The 25,239-nt window shown below is 37.4% G+C and overlaps 1 long non-coding RNA gene across 1 annotated transcript; it reads right to left on the reverse strand.

Moving 5' to 3' along the window:
* Positions 1 to 2,362: 2,362 nt before the first annotated feature.
* Positions 2,363 to 23,116, reverse strand: LOC143652458 (uncharacterized). The gene is made up of 3 exons (XR_013160681.1): positions 16,687 to 23,116; positions 3,606 to 3,732; positions 2,363 to 2,486 (listed from the first exon to the last, which is right to left on the reverse strand). It is a non-coding gene; the product is annotated as an uncharacterized LOC143652458 (long non-coding RNA).
* Positions 23,117 to 25,239: the final 2,123 nt, after the last annotated feature.

The following is a 25,239-nucleotide window of genomic DNA, read 5'->3' on the forward strand; positions in this document are numbered from 1 at the left end:
AGTGTTGTGTATGATTTCAATCTTTTTAAATTTGTTAAGACTTGCTTTGTGACCCAGCATATGGTCTATCTTTGAGAATGATCCATGAGCACTTGAGGAAAAGGTGTATCCTGCTGTTGTGGGATATAATGTCCTATAAATGTCTGTTAAGTCTAGCTCATTTATAGTAATATTCAGATTCTCTATTTCTTTATTGATCCTCTGTCTAGATGTTCTGTCCATTGATGAGAGTGGTGAATTGAAGTCTCCAACTATTATGGTATATGAGTCTATTTTCCTTTTCAGTGTTTGCAGTGTATTCCTCACGTATTTTGGGGCATTCCGGTTCAGTGCGTACATATTTATGATTGTTATGTCTTCTTGTTTAATTGTTCCTTTTATTAGTATATAGTGTCCTTCTTTGTCTCTTTTAACTGTTTTACATTTGAAGTCTAATTTGTTGGATATTAGTATAGCCACTCCTGCTCTTTTCTGGTTGTTATTTGCATGAAATATCTTTTCCCAACCTTTCACTTTCAACCTATGTTTATCTTTGGGTCTAAGATGTGTTTCCTGTAGACAGCATAACGAAGGATCCTGTTTTTTAATCCATTCTGCCAATCTATGTCTTTTGATTGGGGAATTCAGTCCATTAACATTTAGTGTTATTACTGTTTGGATAATATTTTCCTCTAACATTTTGCCTTTTGTATTATATATATCATATCTGATTTTCCTTCTTTCTATACTCTTCTCCATACCTCTCTCTTCTGTCTTTTCGTATCTGACTCTAGTGCTCCCTTTAGTATTTCTTGCAGAGCTGGTCTCTTGGTCACAAATTCTTTCAGTGACTCTTTGTCTGAGAATGTTTTAATTCCTCCCTCATTTTTGAAGGATAATTTTGCTGGATATAGGAGTCTTGGTTGGCAGTTTTTCTCTTTTAGTATTTTAAATATATCATCCCACTGTCTTCTAGCTTCCATGGTTTCTGCTGAGAAATCTACACATAGTCTTATTGGGTTTCCCTTGTATGTGATGGATTGTTTTTCTCTTGCTGCTTTCAAGATCCTATCTTTCTCTTTGACCTCTGACATTCTAACTAGTAAGTGTCTTGGAGAATGCCTATTTGGGTCTAATCTCTTTGGGGTGTGCTGCACTTCTTGGATCTGTAATTTTAGGTCTTTAAGAAGAGTTGGGAAATTTTCAGTGATAATTTCTTCCATTAGTTTTTCTCCTCCTTTTCCCTTCTCTTCTCCTTCTGGGACACCCACAACACATATATTTGTGCGGTTCATATTGTCCTTGAGTTCCCTGATACCCTGTTCAAATTTTTCCATTCTTTTTCCGATAGTTTCTGTTTCTTTTTGGAATTCAGATGTTCCATCCTCCAAATCACTAATTCTATCTTCTGTCTCTTTAAATCTATCATTGTAGGTATCCATTGTTTTTTCCATCTTTTCTACTTTATCCTTCACTTCCATAAGTTCTGTGATTTGTTTTTTCAGTTTTTTCTATTTCTTCTTTTTGTTCAGCCCATGTCTTCTCATGTCCTCCCTCGATTTATCGATTTCGTTTTTGAAGAGGTTTTCCATTTCTGTTCATATATTCAGCATTAGTTGTCTCAGCTCCTGTATCTCATTTGAACTATTGGTTTGTTCCTTTGACTGGGCCATATCTTCAATCTTCTGAGCTTGGTCCGTTATCTTCTGCTGGCATCTGGGCATTTAGTCAGATTTTCCTAGGTGTTGGACCCAACAGGTTGGAAGATTTTTCTGTGAAATCTCTGGGTTCTGTTTTTCTTATCCTGCCCAGTAGGTGGCGCTCGTGGCACACGTTTGTCTCACGTGTTTGGAAGGGATCCCCCGGTCACCGTTCTCCGCAGCCTGGGGATTTCCGATCCAATTCTCTCAGTTGGTCCGGGGGGCCACGCGTGGTGGGGGCGCCAGCCGCCGCGGCTTGAGGGGACCCTGTGGCTCCTTTATTAATTCCCCTGTTGGTGTTTGGTTGGACCTAGTCCCTGCCACTGTCAGAAATTCCCTCCTCTCCTTGGAGGGGTGCCGATCGCCGGCCGCTGCGGCCCGGGGAACTCACCACCGGACCAGGAAGCCGCCTGTGGGGGAGGGGCACTGGTCTCCAGCCGCCGCCGTGGCCTGGGGAACTCGCCACCGGACCAGCAAGCCACCCGCGGGGGAGGGGTGCTGGTTGCCGGCCACCGCGGCTTGGTAGACTCGTAGCCAGTCCAGGAAGCCACCCGCAAAAGAGGGGCGCTGGCCACCGCGGCTTGGGAAACTTGCCTCTCCGAGACTCTCAGCCGGCCCAGGAAGGAGGGAGGGAGGAGTCCGGCCGCCAGCTGCCACAGCTCGGGGAAGCACGCGCTGCCGGGCATCTCACCACAGCAGAGTCTCGCAGTCAGTCTAGCCAGTCCAGACTGGGGTATGCTGTGTTTCCATTCCCTGCCGTGGCCCCAGGAGCTGTTCTGCACTGTTTCTGTTCACCTAGTAGTTGCTCTGGAGGAGGAACCAAGACACACGTACCTTACTAAGCCTCCATCTTGGCCCCTATCAATGTTATTTTAAGTCTACTCATTAAAAAATATTTTGAAACAATTATCAATTTCAATTTCTTATATAGCAAATATTGATAGATATAACCCTCACTAACAAAATCCCTTTGGCATCTTCAATATTTTTTTTCAATAATTTTTTAGAGTGAAAAATTTCCAAGACCAAAAGTTTGAGAACTACCAGGATATGTGATTGTTTTTTCATGAAATATAAATATAAATACTCATTTACATTGAACAGTCACAATGTCCATCAATAGGAATCATTTTTCTTCTACCTTTGCAACTAATTTAGAAGTGAAATTCAACTTGAAGATAGAATGGTATAAGACTCAAGCTAAGTTTATGAATTGAAAGGAAAGGGAGGTTCCTAACAAGATTTTATTGGGCATTAATATGCATTTTTATATGCATGTAGTTTTTTTTCAAATACTCTCTTTACAGACTTTTGTTTTATTACCATAGTTTTTTTGAGTCACATATGCATATGCTTTCATATGTATACTGCTGTCAGAAAGGGGAAGTTCGCACACAACAGCACTGACTGTACAGTGCTTAATTTGTCTTCTGAGTTATTTAAAAATCAGGCTGATCACATTATAGAATTATTACAATCTCTAGTTTTAAAGAGATCAACCTAAAGGGAAATTTCCCCCCTAGTATCATGAAGTCACCCCACAGCCAGGAGTTCAAATAAGTACTTTGTCTATCTTTAAAAAGTTCTACTAATTATTGCAAACCAACAAAACTGTGAATTCATCTCTAAAAATAGCCTTTTTGGTGGCTGTATTAGTTAAGATAAGACAGTTCTTACACATGTATACATTCAAGGCTAACGAGAAGTGCCATCTGTGGAACCGGGATATTTTCACACTCCTCTCTATTACACAAAACAATAAACCTTCTCCAGCTGATTTCTCTCATTGTGAAATGCAAATTGCCTATAAAAGTCCTCAGGGTGTGAGAAGACACTTATCAAACAGACATTACACATGCATTCATGGAAACTATGCAGTCTCAGACTCTATTTTAGATGCATTAAGGAGAAAACATAGGTGCGAACCTGTTCTGTGTATCTATAATAATTATGGCCTGAAGTAGCTCCGTTGGTTAAGATACGTTGATTACTATACTGCTTCCACTAACTTTTGATCTACTGCACACCTGCCTCATATCAACAGAAGTAAAATCTGCAGAACAGAAGAAAGCAAAATAAAGTGCATTCCACGTGAGGTTTAAATTGCAACTTTAAATCATTAATCTGACATTTACCAGTCAGCTGAATTTTACATGTGATATACCCAACATTATACATACTTGCTTGCTTGATAAATTTACTGTGAATAATAGGTAATGCAGGTTCCAGGGATTGGGTAATTTTGAAGAACTAGACTGAATTTTGGCTAAATAATCACCCATATAAACTTCAATCAGAAATTCACTGCCACCCATGGTATGTGACTAGCCAATCAGAAAAAAAAAAAAAACCAATGCTATACAAAAAGTGCTCAAGTCTCAACTTGTGGAAAGCAGAGAAAAAAAAAACTGCAACAACATTGGAAGAGGATTTAAATTGAAAATGCAATGAGGATATTCATTATTTACATTTTTTACATAAAATTAGGTGAGGATGTTCTAAAAGAGGAAATCTTGGAGATCAATATCTTAAAACATGACTCATTTTTATATTTCCCATGATTCCTAGTTCTTAGATATGGTAGGCAATAAAAACATACTTTGGTGAATAAATGAATGCATAAATCTCTTCAATGAAACATAATATAGATTTTATGAGCATGAACAGAAAGACAAGTCTACTTTAGATAAAACGTTTTAATTTTACTCTCTGAGTAAAATATTATGCATATTTATTTTCCATCTCGAACTTGCATTTGTGTTCCAAGGACCACACTTCTAAAAATGTGAATTTGCATGCCAGCAAGCTAAACTTTTTGCAAACTCATCTTGAAATTCAAGTCTCTGATTCTACCAGGGAAAAACTTAAGGTCCAGTGATTTTTAATGCATTATAAATAATCTTCACACTTGCTATTAAGTTAATTAATATAAACAGTAAAGCCAAATGCATCAAAAGGAAGCTTATTTTGCAAACATGCAAAATCGTTGCCCCACCACCAAGATTAAATGGCATTTTCTTGCAACTTTTTTCAAAGATGAGTCCAAACGGCATCTTTTGAAAAGGATTTCTAGAAGTTACCCAATAAATGTCAAAGTGTGTTCAAGTGATTAGTCATTGGAAGTGATGGGAAAAGTGTCTAGTTAACCAGAAAACCTACAAGCGCATTAGCACTAACCCAGAGTAGAGGACTTGGTTTTTAAAATATATTTTAAACAACAACATAACTAAGACATTAAAATGCACACTGTTTTATACCCCATCTAATCCAATAAAGATTTGAGGCAGTTTACAAACATTCATCTAGCAAAATAAGAAGAAGTAAGTTAGAAAAGCAGACCAGGGGTGGAGTAAGGTAGTCTTACTGACTGGCATGAAAATTGGGGGTTTAATACCATATCTTCCAATCTGGTAAGATTTGCACCAATGCATTTTTCAAATAGCTGTGTTCTCTAGTCTAGTTCACATTTTCATGTTTGTCTAATTTGCTGATGAACAACCTGTAACATTTTGCATCTCAAAAGGCTCCACTGACCAGTCTTGAAAGTACTCATCCCCTCATCAGTCCCAGGTCTCCTCTCTGATGTCCCACATCGACACACTGGCCTCCACTCTTATCAAACCTCACTCTCATTTATTGTATATCTCCTGACTTCTTTGGTGTTAGTGCTTTCCCCAGGACATCTATTAAGATAACCTGACCAGAGAAGCCAATACATTAACCAGAGCTATTTGGCTAGGCTGTACTTTAGTCTTCAGTTTTGTCCATCCTCTTCTATGATACCTGCAAGTTATTTATCAAGGAGCCATCTTACAGTATTATCCAAATGGTTCCATTTTTTTTTCAATTCTGAGACTTATTGAAGCATGCCCACCAACAAGATAAATTTCTTCGCGTAGGGTAAAGGCAGAAGCAGAATTTCTGAATACAGATAGCAACATTAAGAAGGATGATAGGCTTTCTTTCCTCCCCAAACCTACAAAGCAATAATAACAATAGTAGTAATAATAATAATGATAATAGTAACAATAAAACATTTACCAAAGGCAACTACACTAAGGAGCATATAGTAATATAAAAAAAAAAAAACTAAAAGGTGAAACCATGAAAAGAAAAACAGAAGATTCTAGTGCAATTCTAGAAAGATGAATGTGGTACCCATCTCCTTCCCAGGCCCCAGAGTTGCTAACCCTAGACTCTTGTAGTTTTTAGACTAGAGCTAAAATTGGAGACCACATTTACCTGGAAAGAGGAAACAGTTCCTTGGAAGAGATGAGTAAAATGGTGCAAGTGAATAACTTTGATTAACTCTCTGACAAATCAGTAGGCTCAGGGCTCCATACCATCCTGGAGAAAAGGTATGAGGCCAGCCCACCTTGTTAGGTGCACTGACCATGGTACAGAAAATTCGACCCAAAAAAAAAAAAATCAGAAGGGAGTATAGAGTCTAGATGCAAAAGCAAAACCAGGATTCAGCTTTAGTCAAGGGGTATGGCTTCTCCCTCTCCCTGAAGCCGTCCTTGATTAGACTATGGAAAATTATTTCAGAGAAGTTAAACATGACTCAGAAAGAATAGATGTAAGTCAAGAAGAATTCACTCACACCATTTCAGAACAAATGGAAATCTATACAGAGAACTTTCCTACGTGAAATGAAAAAAGAAATGACATGGACAATATGCAAACATTCCATAAAAAAGAAAGAAGATGGAAAATTACCTCTAAAAGGCAAATAAAGACCCCAATCTATTAAAAAGTTGACAAAGTCACAGTAGACAATTCTCCTAATGCAGTAGAAAAACAACAATCATATAAATTCAATTAAACTAGAACTTAAAATTTAAATAACACATAACGAGTTGAAAGGGAAGTAAAATTAACTGAAAATTGCAATCATGCCATTAATGAACTAATAAATAAATTTTTAAAATTAAGGAAAAGAGTAGACATGTTGAATGACTAGCCTAAAGTAAAGGGTTGAAGATGTCACAAGGAAAACAGAAGTTACGTTGATTTAAGCAATCAGAAAAAAAGATAATGATTATGGAAGACAGAAAAATATTGCTTAAATATTTTATGGCTTTGCCAATTCTTTTTAAATGCTATCAAATATTGAGATGTGTTAAATTCTATCACTATAGATTTGTCTCTTTCTTTTTTTAGTTTTGTCAGGTTTGCTTTACATATTTTGAAGCTAAGTTATTCAGTATTTATGTGTTCAAAATCATTACATTTCTATTCCATTGTATATTTGTATTTATATTTGTAAAATTTTTCTCTTTGTTTCTCGTAATGCTTCCTTCCTTAGAGACTACGAGGTATGGTATTAGTTGACTTATACTTATTTACTTTCAGTTTTATTTTTCCATCTTTTGCTTTAGCCTTTTTTGCATTCTTATATTTCAGGTGTTTCTCTTATAAATTGCTTCTGGATGGGCTCTGGTTTTCTCTTAAGCCTTTAATTAGTGTATACAGTACATTTATATTTGCTGTTATATTAAGGTTTATAAGCTTTTAACAGATCTCCAATTAGAGTTGAATCTCCTACATGTGAGGTCCCAGTCTTGGTTTGGTGAGGAATTACTGACAACCCAAGTGTGAAAGGAAACCTTCAACACAAACCCAAGCAACTACAAAATCTTAGATGAATGAGGGAAATCAACTGTCAAAATAACTTTTCAAGACAATCAAATGCATCAAAATGCATCAAAAAATCAAAGGCAGCAGAAAATTACAAAGCACATGCAGATGTAAGAAAATATGGCTTAGGCAAGTGACCAAATTAAAACACCAGAGGAGAAACAGAATTTGGAGTAGCTAATCAAAGACATCTATCCAAATCTCCCAAATAAGTTCAATGTGTTAGTTAAGGACATAAAAGAGTTCAAGAAGATACTAGAATAGCATAAAGAAGAATTTGAAGGAATAAATAGAAAAACAGAAGATCTTAGGGAAATGAAAGATAATGTAGATCAAATTAAAAATATACCAGAGACACACAACAACAGGTTTGAAGAAGCAGAAGGAAGAATAAGCAAACTAGAGGACAGGACAACTGAATTTGAATGCAGAAAAGAACAAATGGTGAAAAAGTTGGTAAAACTTGAATTGAATCTTAGGGAAACAAAGGACAAAATGAAACACACAAATATAAGAATCACTGGTGTTCCAGAAGAAAAAGAGAAGAGCAAAAGGCTAGGAAGATTATTTGAGGAATAATTAGGGGAAACTTCCCAACCTTTATAAAAGACATAAATATTCAAATCAAAGAAGCCCAACAAACTCCAAATAGAACAAATTCAATTAGACCCACTCCAGGACACATACTAATCAAACTGTCAAATGCTGAGGAGAAGCAGTAATTCCTGAAAGGAACATGAGAAAAGCAATTCACCACATACAAGGGAAGCTAAAAACAATTAAGTTTGGACAACTCAACAGCCACTATGGAGGCAGGAAGGTAGTGGTATGATATATTTAAGATTCTGAAAGAGAAATATTTCCAACCAAGGATTCTTTATCCAGCAAAGTTGTCCTTCAAAAGTGAGGGAGAGATTACAATTTTCACAAGCAAAGGAATGCTGAGAGAATTTGTTAACAAATTCAACCCTTGCAAAAAATACCAACGACAGTTCTGTTGGCTAGGAAAAAAAGAAAAGACATGAGAGAGAGGTCTGAAGGAGGGCACAGAATTGAATAACATTAGTAAGGGTGACTTAAAGGATAAAAAGAGAGGAATAAACAAATAGATAGGACAAATTAAAAACGAAGGATAGGGCCACCGTGACTCAGCAGGCAAGAATGCTTGCCTGCCATGCCAGAGGACCCGGGTTCGATTCCTGGTGCCCGCCCATGTAAAAAAAAAAAAAAAAAAAACAACGAAAGATAATATGGTAGATTCAAGAACTGTCTTTACAGTAATAAGTGTAAGTATTAGCAGACTAAACTCACAATTAAAAGATACAGATTGACAGAATGGATTGAAAAATATGACACATCAATTTTCTGCTTAAAAGTGATTCACTTTAGACCAAAGGATACAAATAGATTGAAAGTAAAATGATTGACAAAGATATTCTATACAATCTTTAATCAAAAGAAAGCAGGGGTAGCTTTACTAATATCAGAAAAAAAAATAGACTTTAAATGCAAAGATGTCACAAGAGACACAGAAGCACATGATATATTAATAAAAGGAACAATTCACCAGGAAAACAACAATCAAAAATGTTTATGCAGCTAATCAAGGAATCCCAAAGTATATGAGGCAAACATTGACAAAACTGAAGGATGCTATAGATGTTTTAGCAATAATAATTCAATACACCAGTCTCTTCTATCAATAGAAAAACTAAGTAGAGTTTCAATAACGAAGTAGAGAACCTAAACAATGTGATAAATGAACTAAACCTAACATATATATATAGATATTGCACCCCAGAACACCAGGATATACATTCTTCTCTAGTGCTCGTGGAACATTCTCCAGGGTAGAGTACATGCTGGGGCACAAAACAGGTCCTAATAAATTTTAAAACATTAAAATTATTCAAAGTGCTTTCTCTGACCAAAATGAAAAGAAGATGGAAAGCAATAACCACAAAAGTACCAAATCTTTCACAAATATATGAAAGTTAAATAACATGCTCTTAAACAATCAGTGAGTCAAAGAAGAAATTGAAAAAGAAATTGGTAAATATCTAGAGATGAATGAAAATTAGAGTACAACCTATCAAAACATAGGATGTGGCAAAGGCAGTGCTGAGAGGGAAATGTATTTCCCTAAATGCCTATATTAAAAAAGAAGAAAGAGCAAAAATTGAGAACTTAATTGCTCACCTGGAGGAACTAGAGAAAGAACAGCAAATTAGCCTTAAAGCAAATAGACGAAGAGAAATAACAAAGATTAAAGCATAAATAAATGAATTAGAGAACAATAAAAAAAGAGAGGATACAAATAAATAAAATCAGAAATGGAAAGGGGGAGGGTATCATTACCACGGACCTCAAGACATAAAATAATCAAAAGAAAAACTATATGCCAAGAAACTAGACAACTTAGATGAAATGGACAAATTCCTAGAAACATATGAACAACATACACTGACTAGAGGAGAAATAGAAGACCTCAGCAAACCAATTACAAATAAATAGATCCAATCAGTCACCAAAAATATGCCTACTTAAAACTTCAACTTTTATGTTAGATCAAAGGGAGAGATGTTTATTTGGTGCAAAATTTATATTTTGGGTAGTGCATTGCATAATTTAACTTTATGGTCAAGTTAGTTGAACACCATAAGTACATGAAATCTTGAATAGGGCATGAGATCTTGTTGGTTTGTCTATTGTAATGCCCCAATATATCCCAGAGTATTTTTGGGCAGTGAATAAAGAAGTACTTGCAAAGACCCCTTGGGGGCTGGGGAAAAGGAGGAAATATTCAACTTCCTCATTTGGAGAATTTCTGATATTCTTACAAGCAGTGGGGACAACCAAATCATTAAGCTGAACCCTTGATCTTGGAAGGTGCTCCTATGAAACTTATTTCTGCACAAGATAGGCTAAGCCTACTTATAATTATGCCTAAGAGTCAGCCTTAGAGAACCTCTTTTGTTGCTAAGACATGGCCTTTCTCTCTAAGACAACTTGGCAGGTGAACTCAGAGCCCTCCTCACACTACATGGGACATGATTCCCAGAGGTGTAAATCTCCCTGGCAATATTGGACAGAACTCTGGGATTTAGCTGGAACCCAGAATCATGGGATTGAGAAAGCCTTCTTCATCAAAAAGGGGAAAAGAGAAATGACACAAAATTAAGTTTCAGTGGCTGAGAGATTTCAAACAGAGTTGAGAGGTTATCCTGGAGGTTATTCTTATGCATTATATAAATATCCTTTTTTAGTTTGTGGTATATTGGAGGGAATATACCTCCAATATTTTAGTTTGTGGTGGCTGGAGGGAAGTACCTGAAATTGTTGAGCTGTGTTCTGCTAGCTTGACTCTTGAAGATGATTGTATAACAATATAATGTTTACATTGTGACTGTGTGATTGTGAAAACCTTGTGTCTGATGCTTCTTTTATCCAGGGTATTAAGAAATGAGTAAAAAATATATGGATTAAAAATAAACAATAGAGGGGGTAAGAGATAAATTCAGTAGATTGAAAGAGTAGTGATCAATGAGAGGGAAGGGTAAAGGTTATGGGATATATGAGTTTTTTCTTTTTTCTTTTTATTTATTTTTCTGGAGTGACTCAAATGTTCTAAAAATGATCATGGTGATGAACACACAACTATATGATGAAATTGTGAGCCATTGATTGTACACCATGTATGGACTGTATGTGTGTGAAGATTTGTCAATAAAAATATTTTTTAAAAATCTGCCTACAAAGAAAATCCTAGGGTCAGATGGCTTCACAGGGGAATTTTACCAAACATTCCAAAAATAACACTATTCTTGCTCAAACTTTCCAAAGAATTGAGGAAAAAGGAACACTACTTAACTCATTTTATGAGGCTAACATCACTTTAGCAGCAACACTGGAGACAAACACTACAAGAAAGGAAAACTACAGGCCAATCTCCCCAATGAATATAGATGCAAATATTCTTAACAAAATGCTTGCAAATCAAATCTAACAGCACTTTAAAGTAATTATACACCATGACCAAGTGGTGTTTATTCCAGGCATGCAAGGGTGGTTCAACAGAAGAAAATAATTCAATGTAATAAAACATATTAGCAAGTTGAAAGACAAAAATCGTATGGTTATCTCAATTCACACTGAAAAAGAATTTGACAAAATTCAGCACCCTTTTCTGCTAAAAGCACTTCAAAACATAGGAGTCAAAATAAACTTCCACAATATGATAAAGGGCATATATGAAAAGCCACAGCCAGCATTATAATCAACAGTGAGAGACTAAAAGCCTTTCCCCTGAGATTGAGAATGAGACAAGGATCTCCACTGCCACCACTATTATTCCACATTGTACTAGAAGTTCTAGCTGGAACAATCAAGCAAGAAAAAGAAATGAAGTTCATCCAAATCAGAAAGGAATTAGGAAAACTTTCATTATCTGTAGATGACACGATCCTATACTGATTAATAGAATCAAATTGAGAGTTCAGAAATAGACCCCCAGATCTACGGTCAATTGATCTTCAACAAAGCTCCCAAATCCACTGAACAGGGCAGAATGGTCTTTCAATAGATGGGGCTGAGAGAACTAGATATCCATTGCCAAAGAAATGAAAGCGGACCGCTACATCACACTTTATATAAAACACAACACAAAGTGGATTAAAGACCTACATAGAAAAGCCAGTACCATAAAACTTGTAGAAGAAACTATGGGGAAACATTTTCAATACCTAGCAGTAGGTAGCATCTTAGACCTTGCACCCAAAGCACAAGAAACAACAACAACAAAAATAGATAAATGGAAACTCCTCAAAATCAAATACTTCTGTGCCTCAAATAACCTTGTCAAAATGGCAAAGATGCAGCCAACTCAATGGAAAAAAAATATTTGGAAACCATGTATCTCATAAAGGTTTGATATCTAGTATATATAAAGAAATCATCTAATTCAACAACAAAAGAACAAACTATCCAATTATAAAATGACCAAAAGACATGAATAGACATTTTTCCAAAGAGGAAATTCAAATGCCTAAAAAGTACATCAAAATATGTTCATTTTCGCAGTGCAATGGTGGTTCAGTGGTAGAATTCTCACCTGCCATGTTGGAGACCTGGGTTTGATTCCCAGTGCCTGCCCATGCAAAAAAATAAGCGTTCATTTTCATTAGCTATAAAGGAAATGCAAATCAAAACCACAATGAGTTATCATATCACACCTATAAAGAATGGCTGCCACTGTATAAGCAGGAAACTACACATATTGGAAAGGATGTGAAGAAATTGGAACACTTATGCACTGCTGGTGGGAATGTATAATGGTACAGCTACTATGTAAAACAGTTTGGCAATTCCTTAGAAAACTAAGTATTGAGTTGCCCTATGATCCAGCAATACCACTACTTAGTATATACCCAGAAAAGCCAAAGGCAGTGTCATGACCAGACATTTGCACACAGATGTTCAATTTCCAAAAGATTGAAACAACCTGAGAGTCCATCAACAGACAAGTGGATAAACAAAATGTGGTATATACATACAATGGAATATTAGTGCAGCTGTCAGAAAAATGAGGTCCTGAAGCATATGACATCATGGATGAACTTGAGAACACAATGATGAGCGAAATAAACCAGAACCAAAAGGGCACATACTGTATGATTTCACTAATATGAACCCTTTCCAAAATGTAAACTCAACCTAAAAATGTAGAGTATAGGGGACCTAGAGATAGAAGCTGAAGAAGGGGGGACAATTAACTAATATGTCAGACTAGTTAATGAGATTGAACCTAAAAGTATAGGAATGGTTAGAGATGATGGTAGTTCATCAATGGGTTTATAAGTAATAGTACCACAAGAAAAAAGAATAAGACTGAAAAGCATTGTTTAGAGCTATGTGCCTCTCTGATTAGCACTACATATATAAATAATTTCTTACATGAACTAATTCAAAAGTATGACACTTGTACAAAGAGCAAATTTATAGAAGGGTATATGCATGATATGGTCAATATTTAGCAGGAGTATATCACTAGTTCACAACAACACCGAGGATAAATAACTGGGGAGATGAGGACAAGAGTTAAAGGGAGTTTCGGATTTTCTCTTTGGTGTGGGTGTGTCTATGTGTTATCTTCCTCTTTGGACAACAAAAATGGTCTAAAATTGAAAGTGATGATTATGGCACTAAGTGAGGATGCTGTGAAACATTGAATATTTACTTTGGATAGAATACATGCTATATGAATATATTTCAACAAAACCAGCAGAGTCTAAATAAATAAATAGAAAGATTTAAACAGTAGAGAAAATGTGGAGAGAGAAGTATATCTATTCAGTGTTGGTGGGGTGGGAGAATGGGGCAGCCACTCAAGAGAATAATATAGTAGACCCACAGGAGCCTAAATAGAGGCTCGTCTTACGATTAGGCAATTCCTTCATTGCAAAAATACTCAAAAGAACTAAAAGCAGGGACCCAAATAGACATTTGCCCACTGACGCTTATGACAATGTTATTCATGATACCCACGTATGGAGGTGGCCGAAGGGTACATTGAGAAACAAGGGCGACCTGTGATGTACACATATACTGGAATATTGAGTGGCTACAGAAAGGAACGAAGCCAGGCAGCATGTGATGAGGTGAAAGAACCATGAGGAAATTATGTTGAGCAAAATAAGCCAGAAACAAAAGGATAAATATTGTAATGTCTGTTTTAGAAAATATTTAGAAGAAAATGGGGGCCTAGATTGCAAGTTCTCACAGCAGTTACATTTGTTCTTGAGTTTTATGTGTTGTTTCTAGATTCCGAGATACTTAATGCTATCCATGTATAACCTGGTATTTTCCTGGAACTTTGGGTACCTGTGTGACACTTAAGACTCAAAACTGGAGTTCTGTAGCTCTGAAATTCAGAATTCCTATATACAGTAACTATTGGAAGCTGAAGAAGAGATCAGGCTTTAGAGATAAAAACAAAGCTGATAGGGTTGGAGCTAAGGTAATTCAGGAAACAGGGTAAAGGATGATATTGTTTATATTTTGAACTTTCACCTGCTGTATGAGACCAAAGGAAGAGAGGTTTATTTTGTCCAAAACTTAAATTTTCTGTAGCGCACAATCTAACTTAACCTGTCTGGCCAGTTCAATTAAACAACCTAAACACATGGAGCCTAGAATTGGGAATGAGGTCTTGCAATTCTTATAGCTTAATGTAATACTCAGGTACACTACAGAGAGTGTTAGGCAGATAATGAAAATGTATCAGCAAAGTCCTTTGAAGGACTGGAGAAAATATACAGAACTATTAAACTTTCCCACCTGGAAAATACCTGATACTCTCTCAAATATTAGGGACTCCCAAGTTACTAGGCTAAGCCCTTGACTTTTGAGACTTGCTCTTAGGTAACACATATCTGTAATGGAGAAGCTAAGCCTACCTAAAATAATTCCTAAGAGTTACTTCCAGAGAACCTCTTTTGTTGCTCAGATATAGCCTCTCTCTAAGCTCAACTCTGCGAGTAAAATTATGATCCTACCTCCCTACGTAGGACATGACATTCAAGGATGTAAGTCTTCCTGGCAATGTGGGACATGACTCCCAGGGGTGAACCTGGACCTAGCACCATGGAATCAACAATGCCTACCTGATCAAAGAGGGAAAAGAAATGTAACAACATAAGGTATAGGTTGCTAAGAGATTTTAAATATAGTTGAGAGGTTATTCTGGTGGTTATTCCTATGCGAGCTTTGCGTTGATCTTGCTAATTGCCATGGTATGCCGAGCCCCCACCAGCAGTATTCCTGTAAACTCTAAGGAGTACCCAGGACTCTATCTGAGACTCTATAAAAGTTTGACTCACTATGTTTATTATTTAGAAACCTGAAACCTCCAGATGGTTCCTAGGCCAGATAAGCCCTGAAACCAGAGTTACCAGTCTCTCCAAGAACATCAGCCAGTTGCACCCTTGTACCCCATAATGTCTACACCCCTTTTCAACATGAAGTTAGAATGGCCATTGCACAAATATTCCTGAAGATTGGGATACGGATTAAAGGGGAAGGAGGAGTTATATCAAAGAAGATAGGATTTAACAGATGAGTATGATTACTGAATCCTTATATTGATATTTTAGTTTCCAATGTCTTAGAGTATCTAGAAGGAAACACCTGAAATAGTGGAACTGTAACCCATACCACATTTTGAAATTTGTTCTAAAACTACTTGTTAAAATATACTTTGAAATTTATTGCTTTTTTGTACATATGATACATTTCACAATAAAAAATGCTTTTAAAATGATAACTGGGACATATTAGCAGGAAATTTCCTTAGAACATTGGCAATATAAGCCAATAGTCCTCACCCATTAGTGTCTGTGGAACTACTGCTATCCTGAACTCAGTAGCTGGGGGGCATTTTCTCCTGGATATAACAAATACCAAATAAACTGTTAGGAGAAATAACAATAAAATAAAACATTCACATTGTATTTTTAAAATTGCCTTCCTACCTTTGAGAAAAACTGCTTCAAATTGGACCACGTTTTCCATGTTTACTACTTTAATACATTTGAAATAAAACTGCTTAAAATATTTCAAAACTCACAACTCAGTTTCAAATACATATCAAGGATCTTTTTAAATAGGGGGGAATTCAATATCCTACAATACTTTAACCTATTATGAGGCATGTTAGCTATTTCCTTAGAATAAAAATACTGACAATGGAGGGGCAATAATTTCATCACCCAATATACTTAACTAGTTCTAGTTAGATCCTTTAAAAATTGTAATAGCACGTTTGTAAATATGGGCAGTAAACTTGTCACACAATTATTTATCAAATTCTGGGGGCTTAGCAGCAATTTCCTATTATATAGTCAAAGGATTTAGATGATTGAGAGACTTTAGAGTTCATCTAGTCCAGGTCCCAGCAAACTCTTTTTGCAAAATGCCAGATAAATATTCAGGCTTTGCCATCCTCACGACAACTATTCAACTCGGCCGTGGTAACACAAAAGCAACCATAGATGATATGTAAATGAAAGGACATGGTTGTACTCCAAGAAAATTTAATTAACACAAACAAGCATTGAGCCATATATGCATTATTTTTCATTGTTTGCCAAATGCTAATATAGTCTAAATTCCTCATTGAACATATGACAAAACTGTTCTGCAAAGCCATTGTAACTTGTCCAATACTGGACAGTCACCAAGTTGCCCTAGTAGTCCACTCCTCATTGGAGAGAGTTTCCACACTTAAAACACTGAGTTATTTTCAAACAATTTCTCTGAGCCTCAGCTTCTTCATTGGTAAAATGGGAATCATGATAACAATAGAACATACCTTGCCTTTCATGCAATGTCTGGCGCAGTGGATATTCTTGATTAATGTATGGCAAGGGCTCTAAATGGAGTACGCCATTGTGACATTTGTGTAGGGACAAACCACATTGTACACCCATGGTTCTGTAGCAGAGGCAAGAGTTTGTCTGCATAAGCATTTCTATTCATGTGAACCTGGCTCAGTGGTACCTGGACACACAAGGCCATTTAGATCTTTCCTAGGCCACTGGACTAGACCTCTTCAAAGAGACACTGGGACAGCATTTTTGTATTTTATTGAAGGATACCAACACCCATGCCTTGATCTGTTTTAGAAAGAAAATATCAGAATGATGTTTTATTAAAATAAAAAGAGAATAAAAAAATCAAGGGACCATCAAAAGAGAACATGTACAAAATTCAAATTTCCCAGGCAGGTTCACTGATATCTCCGACAGCTCCTGGATGAAGACCCTTTGTTCAATGTCTTCATCCACGGTGGCCAAGGTTTTTGGAATTCTGCTAATGCCAAACACCATTCTAAACACTTCACATGAATGAGCTCACAGCTACACTGTGAGGTCTCCCATTCACATGCTGATCTGGGAATGTAGCAAGGAACAAAAATCACAAGTTCCTTGTTTTTATGCATCATATACATAATCCCAGGTAGTTACGTGTTACTAAACTAATAATAATAATAAGGCATGGTAACTAGACAGAGAGTGAAGGGGGAGCTATTTTTAAAACAATGGTCAGAGACTCTTCTCTCCTATCAAGCAAAGAATTGAATGAAGTGAGGGAGCAGCTAGAGGTCCTTCTGGAGAAGAGCAGCCCAGGCAGTGGGGAGACCCTCGAATAGGAGAGTGTTTGCCATGAGTAACAAGGCTGTCAGGGTAGCAAGGGAGTAACGAGTGGGTGAAAGCATTCCTCAGCCATGACCACATGGGAAGTTGGAACAGACCCCGTGTGAGCTACACCATGCATGGTGCCTCCAGCATCTGCAGCCAGTTGCCAGGTCAGGAAGTCTCCATGTTGTTCCCATTGCTGGTGGCTCATCTGTTACTTCAGAGGGAACACCAACAGGTATGTCCTTCCCTGGTTCTCACAGAAAAACCATTGTTCTGAGAATATTAGTCCATTGTAACATTTCCCCTCCCATCACGCAGGGGCTATACTCCTACAACTCCAACTACCGAAACATGGACAGAGAAGCCTCCTGATCCTGCTGCCAAAAGAGCTTGTGTTCTTCAGGCTCTGCTCTCCATACCTTATATAAGACGTGTTCTGGAGGTCGCCTATGGATATTTCTCAAGTCATGAAAGCTCTCAGCTCTACTCAGAAAGGAAACTGGGAAAGTAAGTCACTGATCACCATTTCTGGTCGAGCTCTCTGGAAAAACATGCCCAAATATTAACACAGTGACATTTTAAAGATTATCAGAAGAGCTTCAATAAGTTCTATTATGATGAGAGGACTGCCAAATAACATGACCCCTGCACTTATGACATTGTCAGAATGTACAATTGTTGGTGGTTAATTAATGTATTCACTGCATGGTGGACTTCAGTATCCACAAGGCATTTTGCGGTGATTTTAGTATTTAAACTTCTTGAAACATGCATCCGAATTCGAATCCACGGTTAAGGTTGGATTAGTGAATATGCTTTGAACTCCACCACTACCTATCCTCTTGTTCTGAAACTGACTTTCCTCATTTAAAAATGGGATGATAATGCTTTCCCAGGTTGAAGGACAAAAGTGGAGCAGATTATGTTTTGGGGTACAGTTTTTCGATGGTCAGTTCTGAGATCTCTGGTTTGCTCAGAATTACTTTTTGTTGTCTTTTTTCAAAAAAAAAAAAGATAAGACTCAAGTTGACACTCTGTCTCTACCCTTTTCCCTCTGGAGGAAAGCCATGGTTATCTGAGCAGAAAATAACAAATTAACACAAATTGAAAAAAACATTAATATATTAGAGAGAAATTTTTAATGAAGACAGCAACACTTTATAGAATTTAATTCAAGCAGCAGGCAATGCATCTCCCAACTGGAACATCAGTTCTGTTTCCCAGCTGCCTTATTACTGTGTCTTTATTATGTCTTATCCTAAAGTTGCTTCCACTACATCAGAAATAATTTACCCCTAGCCAGGTTTTAAATCAAGGATATCCATCAACACATCCGGCTCTGTGATGATGTTACTTTAAATACAGGGGACTGAAACTAAAGGAGTCGAAAAATGTTAAACGCAGTTCGTGTTCTTGTCACACCACAAGAAAAATATATTCAAACGAAATTCATTTAGGAAATAAGACGTGCCGAAGCTTCCTCCTGTCACCGACAATTTGACATCTAGCGATCGTCTTGATAAATGCAGCGGGTCTTAAACTTCTCCAGCAGGCTAGGAAATATGAGAAAGAGGAGTTGAAGGGACTTATGTTGCAAATCCTTAATTCTACAGATTTTCTCAAGAGGAATAATGCAACAAGCTTCCAGAGGAACAGCGTGTCTTTGGACTAGACTATGGTGACTGTCTCCTACTGGAAGTTAGATGTGCAATGTTGGTCCCCTTCTCTTGTGTCTGTGGCCAGAGGCTGTCCCCTGGCTGGAATTCTTCTGTCCTTCAGTTTCCTTTTGTTCTGATGGCACTTCTCCCAACAGTGCTTGACAATGAGTGATGTTCTAAAACCCTGCTCTTTCACACCCTGTGGATGACCTATAACTTTTCATGGGTAACCTTTGACCTGGGTCCTGACAGTTTGATTTATTGTCCGGTGTTATGATTTATGAGTATCTTCTCAGAATAATTAACAGACAACAGGTGGCGGCATAATAATTTTTGATTACCCAGCGGTTCATGAAACTGCGACAAAGGTGACTTCATTTTCTGAATACGAGAAGGACAACAATTAGAAATTGAACAAAGAAATGCTTTTATGCCACAGTTTTTGGTCCTTTGTCTGTCACACAGAAGACTTACTTAGGAGGCTTGCATTTTCCTTAGACACTAGGAAAAAATAAGGAACTTCTACTTTGTGAAAATAAGAAGACCTCTTTCATCACGGTATTAGTGGAAGGAATTATTTTCCTTCCTTTGAAGTCTTGATTAATTGAGTTTGGTCAAACCTGTTAACCGGATCATCTTTTAACATCCCGTTTTTGACAATGACCATTGCCCAAGGAAGAATTGATGGTCAAAGAAAGTTTGGGAAAGCGTTTCACTTTTTGTAAGGCATTCCAACATAATCCAACCAATTATGCTCATTAATATTTCTTCCTAAATCGGCAAGCACAAAGCAAAAACACTCCCTTGCACAGAGCTTACCAAAAAGAGGCTGTATTTTTTAAACGCTATATTACTAGGTTTCATAATCAGTCTGATTCCCTCCTCCATCTTCAGTTTTGCATGTTATTTTTCTCCAAAAAACACCATATCACTTTTATTCAAGGCAATGCTGTCAGCCTTCCTACAGATTTTATTATAGACACCTTTCTCTCCCAAGGATTGACATTTATTTCCAAATAAATCAGCAGTGCTTTGGGGTAAGCACCTACCTCCAAGAATGCCTAATGCTGTTTTTGTAATACTAAATATAAAAGCAAGTCAGGTAAGATTTATCCTCCATCGCTCTCCATTTAATCTCTGCCAAAAATGGACCTAAGTGTTACTAATGAAATTGAAGTACACAGGCCTCTGAATATGTAACAGTCCTGCCTCTCCCCCAAATGCAAGGTGGTTGAAAACCTCCCGTGCATATGAAATGAATTTTTGTACTGCACTACAATAGTGATATTACAGGCTTATCATTTTAATTGACTTTTTGACATATAAAAATATTCCTACAATCCTGCTTTACATTATAGTTTAATAACAGCTTAACACACATCTATGAAATATTCATTCCTGTTACATTCAAATTTTAAAATATCTGATGGAGAGTCTGGTTAATAGATAAAGGGGAGTCTCTGGAATATTAAAGACATTTAGGTGCAGGTAGGGCCTTCCACTGGGAAGTAAAGCACAATTGCCATGAGGTTTGCAGATTTTTTTTTTTCAATTCACCAAGATTTCCTGGAACCAAAGCATCATGAATAGAAGAGCGGTTCCATGGCATTTCTTCTTCAGTCACCTCCTACAGCTGCAAGCAGCACTGTTTCTGCAGCCGTGAGACTCATTGAACACAACCATCTTCCTGCTGAAAAGTACCAGAAATGCCAGATTTATGTACTACTTTTAAAGGACCACGGTGCTGAAATCTGCACACTCTGTGAGCAGCTCGGTAAAATTAAACGCCCCGTCAATTACACATTTGGCTAATGCCTCAGACTGAACTCCACACGCTCAGCTTTAGAGAGCAAGTTGGGAAGACAGCTTACCTTGAAAACAAGATACGTGTGCAAATCGTGAAGTAATGTGGGTACTTTGTTTCCCATCAATTTTTAATTAATTATCTGGAAGCAAGCAGCGGTTAATTTTGGCCATAGACTTTTTGATTAGAAGCTTTGACCCCTCTTGCCTTTTGGCATCTCCTATACAGCCCTGATGACACACAGGTTAACCCTTGACACCTGATTCAACAGAAAGTAACACCCCAGCCCATCTCCCACATCTAGCAATCCTTTCGTTGCAACAGGACACTCACCCACCTCCAGCCTCCTTTAGCAGGCAAGATGCTGCCATCCCCTTAAGTCAGCCCAGAGCCAGCATAAAACTTATTTCCCAGGGAAAAGAAAAATCCCCTCCTCCCCCCACCACCACTTTGTGCCATTACTTCTGTTTTACAAACTTTACACTACAGCATCATCCCATATGTTTGTGCAGCGCACAAGGAGGTTTCTTTAGAAAGCACTGATGCTAATTATAAATTTAATTTGCATTTTAATTAGAATGGTAGCAAATTAAAAGCGTGGCAGCTGGAGAATTTTGAACGCTTTGCAGAGATTTGGTGTCAGTATCTCCTCGTTTCTGACTTTGCAGCCTTTTCATTTTTCTCCTTCACTATCTTTCATTCACACAAGGACATTGGCAAATTTTCTCCCCGCGTTCCTCTCTTCCTCCCTCTCTCTCTCTCTGTCTAGCTTTCTCTCCCAAGGATATATATATATCTATATATACCCAAGGATCACGTTATGAATTACTTCTTTTTTGTGCTGCTAAACGGTGTATGTGTGTCCGGAGCCAGCACATGGTGTACAGTGGTGTGCAAATGGCTGTGTGGAGAGATCTGTAAGCGCTTCCTGATATTTCATGGTTTTACTGTACAGGTGCGTCATATCGTACAGGTAAAGGCATCCCAGATTTTCTGTCCCTGAACAAGGGTGCCTTATTTACTCTTCTGGCTTGTGTTTACAGAAATCTGGGAGTGGATCAGGGCATATCTTAATTACTTCAAATCTTTGCCACAGGTCGTGGGCACATCAATAAAAGCCTCAGTAGGCACCATGGCCCTCTCCTCCACCATTTGGGGTGCACCTTTAAGCAAAATCCCCGTGCAGGCAGCCTTTGGGCAAAAGCACAAGCTCCAGGCGCCTTGCTTCCCCAGAGCAGTCTCTCACTTGGGATGTGAGCATGTCTGTTTTTAGCGCTCACGTGAGCACATTTAGTCAGTTCTGTCGTTTTCCCTATGTTGTGTCTCCATGGTCATTTTCCTTCCTTCTGTTCACTTCCCCCATGGTGTCCTTGCTCAATAATTTTCATTAATTGATTGACAGCTCTGATAGACCCAACTAACCTCTATCTCACTCTCATGTCTGTTTTTAAATAAGTACTTGTACGTCCAACGACCTTGTCGCCTCATCAGCTATCAGAAAATGAACATGCAGATATGGAAGGAGCTGATTAGCAAAATAAGCAATAGATCTCATTTCTGGCTGAAGTCCACAGCGAGCAGTGACAACTAAACTTTGCCATTTTACATTTCTAAGAGAACCTGAAAATAAAGAATAAGCAATAAGCAGGCAGTGCTGGGTCTCACTAGCATGTGTTGAAATGTCTTATTACAAAACAAGCCCCTGATTCTATCACCTTGAAGGACGGAGACTACGAAGGCGTGGGTTGTGACCTCAACCACCCCAGAAAGGGAGGCTCTTTCCCATTAACCACAGCCCTGGCACAGGGATCGGGGCACCTTAAAAGTGGACATTTACCTCGGAGACATATTCATGCCAATAGAAAGATACAGTGGGTTGTTTCTACTTTTTTCTGGATGTTTCCACTTTTTCCTTTATGTATACTTGATTTTGATGCATGATTGGCTTATCAGGTTTTTAAGACACACTGTTAGCATGTTACTACCTCTAAACTCTCATTCACAGATAAGCAGGAAAATGCACTGTGGCATCATCAAAATCCCAACACTTTATTAATATGGACTACACTAAGATAAAAGAAGGAAAGCAATCCACATGTTTGGGTGTGTTTTAAATATGCTGATTTTCACTTAAATCAATATCACATTCAAGAATGAGACTGAATTGGAAAGTTACTAGCTCTTTGTCAATGAGGAACCATATTTTTCAAACTACAAAAAAAAAGCACTCAAAATGATGAGTGTTTTCATTCCAAATCATTTTTAGTTGTTACAACTCATTTAGCTTAATTTAACAGACGTTTATTTTATGCCTACCATTCAAGGGCATTGGATATGATTTTAAGATGATTTATGTCAGGGATGCTGATAAATGTGAAAGTTTCTGAAGGAGGAAATGTTATATAAACACCATCTATAATCTGCTCCAAGATTTTGGAGGGTGGAGGGAGCTAAATCACCAAATGATCTACTTTATTCATTTATAGGCTTAGTTAAATAATTTCAGAGATAAGAAAGTCCTGCCATAAAAGTGTTTAGTTTAGTGTAGCTTTTTTTTTTATTTGAATCCCCTAAGAGTTAGGAAAAAAGCAAAGACTTATACTTTCTTTTTCCGTAGAAGGGAGAATTGACTAGGTGTGGAAAAAATAATATCTTAATGATGTTAAAGGTTTCTGATATTTTCACAGCTTGGTTCTGATCATTCAAACTTCATTGTAAAGAATCTATTTTATTTCTAAGTTAAACCACTGTGACTAAAAGTAAATGTTTCCTTGGTTTGTAATTCTCGTTTATCTGAGCCCTAAATCTCGAACTTCGAAAAGAAGGGATATCCATGTACAATGGCATGTTTTAAATGTTAGGGAGCATATTTCCTTCAAAGAGTGATTATTTAAAATGGTGGCTGATGGTATGCAAAAGGTTGGCCCTGTGTTACCCTAATGAGTAATGTGCTTACGAGACAAAACAGTGAAAATACAAGTTCTCATTTCCATGCCACCACGGCCTCCACCGCTTGCCCTTTTTCCAAGCCAACACGAAGAAAATGTGACTAAAATTGTCCGTGTCACTACCACGGCTTTAAAACGAAACACACATTTTCTGTGGCATTTTGAAATGGACAATACAGTTCTCTGAGATAAATCTTTTTCCTCGCCACTTTGGAAAGGTTTGGTTTTTCTTCATGTAATTTTTTGCAGCTGTACAAAACACTTTCATTAACCCAAGAATGGATTATTTGGAGTGCTAATTAATTGATTCTTCAAAATGCCAATTGACATAGTCCCAGGGAAAACCTGATCTAAGCAACTATGTTAATCAAGCTATTGTACTTATGGTTCTGTCTGAATATCAGACCATCTGAAATGAGAAGAACTTTGCCATTGCTTGCCTGGCCCTCTCGTGGGCAGCTAATTAATATGAGCTGAATATGACAGTTGTGCTTGTACGTTCACTGTACTGCCTGACAATAACTCTATAAAATTACATTTCAGCTAAAGAATGGAAACAGTGTTAAATACCATTATTTGCCTTCCTTTGATGTCTCCAAGTCATTATGAAAGCAATTACAGCAGTTTCTCTGTCTGTGTGTCTACGGGGTATTTATTATCTGTATCTGGCTGAATCTTTTGCCAGGTGGAGAATATATGGCATATTAAAGACAAGGGAATTCAGCCACAATTATCGGAATGGGAACGGAAGAAGAAGCAAAATCAGAGTTTTGCAGATGATCCTGCCAGAAAACAGTAATTTAATATTAAAGCCCGGTGATCTGGGGAAAACTTGCAAGCTCACTTTATTTATTTAAATAAAAAAAGAAAAACCTCCAAGTTCACAAAGCTCATAAATCCAGGGCAAAATTAATTAAAATCAATAGGGAAATGGGAAAACACAAAAATAAAAGGCAAAAAAAAAAAAAAAAAAAAAGAAAGAAAGCACCTCAGGGCAGCAACAGAAAACATATTTTGTTTCTTAATTATAGGTGAATATTCTGCCTTTCAACCAATCCTTTCCTAAACCACCAGTGCAATCGACACAATGTATTTTTTCCCAGTTAAAATAATCCATAGTGTTTCTCATGCATAGAGCGACAGATGTCAAGAAGGACTCAGTTTTTAACCCACCTCCAGGATTTTTTCACATGCTCTTGGGATCTGGTGTGATTCATATGTGTCCATGCTTATCAGTTGAGTTCTAACTCCTTTATATCAAAGATTCCCCCGGACTTCAAAGGACATTTCTGATTGACAGGCCAGGTCTGGATG

This window comes from Tamandua tetradactyla, chromosome 12, assembly GCF_023851605.1.
Source record: "Tamandua tetradactyla isolate mTamTet1 chromosome 12, mTamTet1.pri, whole genome shotgun sequence".
Classification (NCBI taxonomy): domain Eukaryota; kingdom Metazoa; phylum Chordata; class Mammalia; order Pilosa; family Myrmecophagidae; genus Tamandua; species Tamandua tetradactyla.